The sequence below is a fragment of the Callithrix jacchus genome, chromosome 9, assembly GCF_049354715.1.
Source record: "Callithrix jacchus isolate 240 chromosome 9, calJac240_pri, whole genome shotgun sequence".
NCBI classification, from domain to species: Eukaryota; Metazoa; Chordata; class Mammalia; order Primates; family Cebidae; genus Callithrix; species Callithrix jacchus.
The window spans coordinates 56,149,544-56,153,108 of NC_133510.1; the positions used below are offsets into that span (position 1 = coordinate 56,149,544).

Below are 3,565 nucleotides of genomic sequence, written 5' to 3' on the forward strand. Positions count from 1 at the left end.
GACAGGGTTTCACCACGTTGGCCAAGCTAGTCTCAAACTCCTCATGTCAGATGATCCACCGGCCCGGGCCTCCCAAAGTGGGAGGGATTACAGGCATTAGCCACCATGCCCAGCTGGATGCAAGTTCTTTATCAGATATGTGCTTTGCAAATTTTTGTCTTAGCATATGACTTGTCTTTTCATTTCTCTCAGTAATGTTTCATAGTTTTCAGTGTACATGGCTCCTTGTCTTTTGATAGATTTATCCCCAAATGTTTAGTATTTTTTTCTCAGTTGTGCTAGTCACATTTCAAATGTTCAATAGCAATAGGTGGTTAGTGGATTTATTAGCACAGATATAGGACATTTTCATCTTCTCTAGAGTGTACATATGTATTTGAGACTTTTTATGTATTTCACATCTGCACCCAACACTAAAAAAGACTATGACTATTTTGTGATGTTAACAATGTTTGTAAAATATATTATGTGAAATTAGATGTTTTTCAAACAAAACTAACCTGGAACCTAGTCTGGTGTCACTTTTTCTGTTACAGACCATCAAGTTATTTTAAAAATAAGTGGAGTGCGTGCTCGCTTCGGCAGCACATATACTAAAATTGGAACGATATAGAGAAGATTAGCATGGCCCCTATGCAAGGATGACACGCAAATTCGTGAAGCATTCCATATTTTAAAATAATAATAATAATAATAAGTGGAGTACTAAGAGAGTAGATCTTAAATATTCTCACTACACACAACAAAGGGTAACTTTGTGAGGTGATGAATATATCAATTAGCTTGACTATGGTAATCATTTTACTACTCATTAAAAATCATTTTGTATACATTAAATATATACAATTTTTATCTGTCAGTTATGCTTCAATAAGTCTGAGGGGAAAAGATAATTCAGATGGCAAAAAACCTTTCAAATTGTCTCCTAAGATACTTTGTAAATATTTATTTTGTTATGAAATATCAAATTATACACTTCTTTTTCTCAAAAAAAGTTAAAATAACATAAAATAAAATTAATTATGAGTTTTAGGTATGTGAGTAATGGATTTAAAAATACAAATATATTGGGAGGCTGAGGCGGGTGGATCACAAGGTCAAGAGATCGAGACCATCCTGGTCAACATGGTGAAACCCCGTCTCTACTTAAAATACAAAAAATTAGCTGGGCATGGTGGCGCATGCCTGTAATCCCAGCTACTCGGGAGGCTGAGGCAAGAGAATTGCTTGAGCCCAGGAGGCGGAGGTTGGGGTGAGCCGAGATCATGCCATTGCACTCCAGCCTGGGTGACAAGAGCGAAACTCCGTCTCAAAAAATAAATAAATAAATAAATAAACAAATAAAAATAAAAATATAGTGAAGAATTCTTACCCAGAAGCTGAGACTAAAATAGGATAGAGAGAAACAAGTACTGATTTTTTATATATATATTTAACCTTTGGAAAGTGAAAGTTCAAATTTGCATAATCATTAACTTTACCTATTTCTGGTCTTAGCTGGTCTTTTGACATATTCATATTGTTTCATGTTTGATGTGGGTTCCAAAATATGTTTGGGAAACAAATGTGATCAATGTTTACCATGACACCACTCCAACCTTACACCGTCCAAGCTTTAATAACCTTCAATGACCTAATTCTTTCAAAAGCATGCTTCTCTGTTGAGAGTGCTTTCATTATTCCATTGCCATTTGCACTTTCTGTATATTGAAGCATTAATTTAATGCCATGTGACCTTTACAGTAAGCATTAAACATGATTTCAAAATAGGACACAAAGATTTTTTTCCCAATCTTAATCTGTGTCATGCTTCAACAGGTGGATATCTTTAAAACAATTGATCTGTTTTTCTGTGTACCCACTGCCCTTGCTGAAGTTTGTACTTAGGATCTGTTTACTTCTGCTCTACAAGGCTCCAATTTGAAATTCCAATTTAGAAAGCGTTATTTGTTCAGATCCCATACTGCTGATCTGGTGGGTGTTAAGAGCAGGTTTTGTTCCTTCTCATATAAGGGTTATGGAAAAGAAGGCATAAAAATTTGCTCTCTTTTCAAGAGTCTTTCCATATTCCTATTGGTTATGGAGTAATGGGGCAGGGTGTGCACAAAACAGGAACAAACTTATCTCCCCGTTTGTTTTTGCTTTTCTGTGATACTTCCCTGTACATCCCATGTTGATGCATCAGAAATTGCATGCAGTTAATAATATAACTTGTTCAACTTGATGAAGTAGATGGAGGAAACTTCTACCATCAAAGTTTCTAGTTGAGCTGCCACAGTGTAATGTGTGGTCTGCAGTGACAGTGGCCAAGGGCCATTGATTCGGAATAATGTTTGTCCAGGGTTCTAGACATAAATGTTATCAAGAACTCTTTGTCCATCCACCTGATACTTAAGGAAGGGTGAGGAGTCTTCAAGGGGCTCCTAAAAAAAGGCCACTCTGGACTTGGCTGCCTTCCACATTTACAAATAATGCTCTGCCTATGTATGTTGCTAATACCACTCTTCAGTGCACTCAAGTATTAAGCACTTGATGCTTCTGTGAAATCTGTAGCCAAGAAGATTTATTTAAGTTCATCATAACATACTGCATACAAGGGAGTGCATTATTTCTTATTACACAACTAAAATATTCATATAGTTAAAAAATGTAAACAGCTCATGTAAACTTTTTTACACAACCTATATGAAAAATGAGTTTCCCTCTGCCCATTCTGAAATTTTACATAATAAGCATAGCTAGAGCAACATATATTCATGTATCTATAGATAGATGATAGATAGGTATAGATAGATGGATAAATAAAATATTATTCATCAAAGCAATATTCTAAAGCTATTAAAAGAATAAAGATCTCTGGATGCTGACATTTCAATAATAAAGAAATGTTAGTATAATGTATAAATGCTTTTTCCACCTAATTATTTTTTTAAGTTCCTTTGTATGGATCTATTCCAAATTTTAGCCAGCTTTATTTTGATAGGCATTTAGATGTTTCTGATATTTTATAGTTAACACCCTTGTACAATGTCCTGATATGCCTGCAAGAGTATTGATTTCTGGAACGTGAATTACTGGACCAAAGAGCAGAGCGTTTTTGATAGATGGTTCAAACTGCTTTCCAAAGAGATCCTGTGAACAGTGTCTGAATAGGCTTGATTCTCTATATTCTTGCTGGCAGTTCATATTATCAAATGTTTTATTTTTGCTAATTGATATTACCCTATTACTACCCTACTTTTGTTAATTGATATTACCACATTATTTACTAGCATCTCCATAAAAATTAAAATTAAAATAGAAATTGCAGAATAATTAGAATAAAATAAAGTAGATTGAAAGGGAGTCAGATATCTTAAAAGATTATCTTAAAATTTTCTTTCAGATAAGAAATTTCTTTATTTTCTTAAATATTCATTCATTAGGGATATATATATATATCCATGTCAATATACATATATATACCATTTCTCTTACTGTTATATGGATCCTTTATGTCTTTTCTTATATTTTGCCTACTTTATTTGCATATCTATTTATCTTATTTCCGGCAGTTTTTGACTTA

The 3,565-nt window shown here is 33.9% G+C and overlaps 1 non-coding gene across 1 annotated transcript; it reads left to right on the forward strand.

The window, feature by feature from the left end:
• Positions 1-569: 569 nt before the first annotated feature.
• LOC118144570 (U6 spliceosomal RNA) lies at positions 570-676 on the forward strand. The gene has a single exon (XR_004729338.1). It is a non-coding gene; the product is annotated as a U6 spliceosomal RNA (small nuclear RNA).
• Positions 677-3,565: the final 2,889 nt, after the last annotated feature.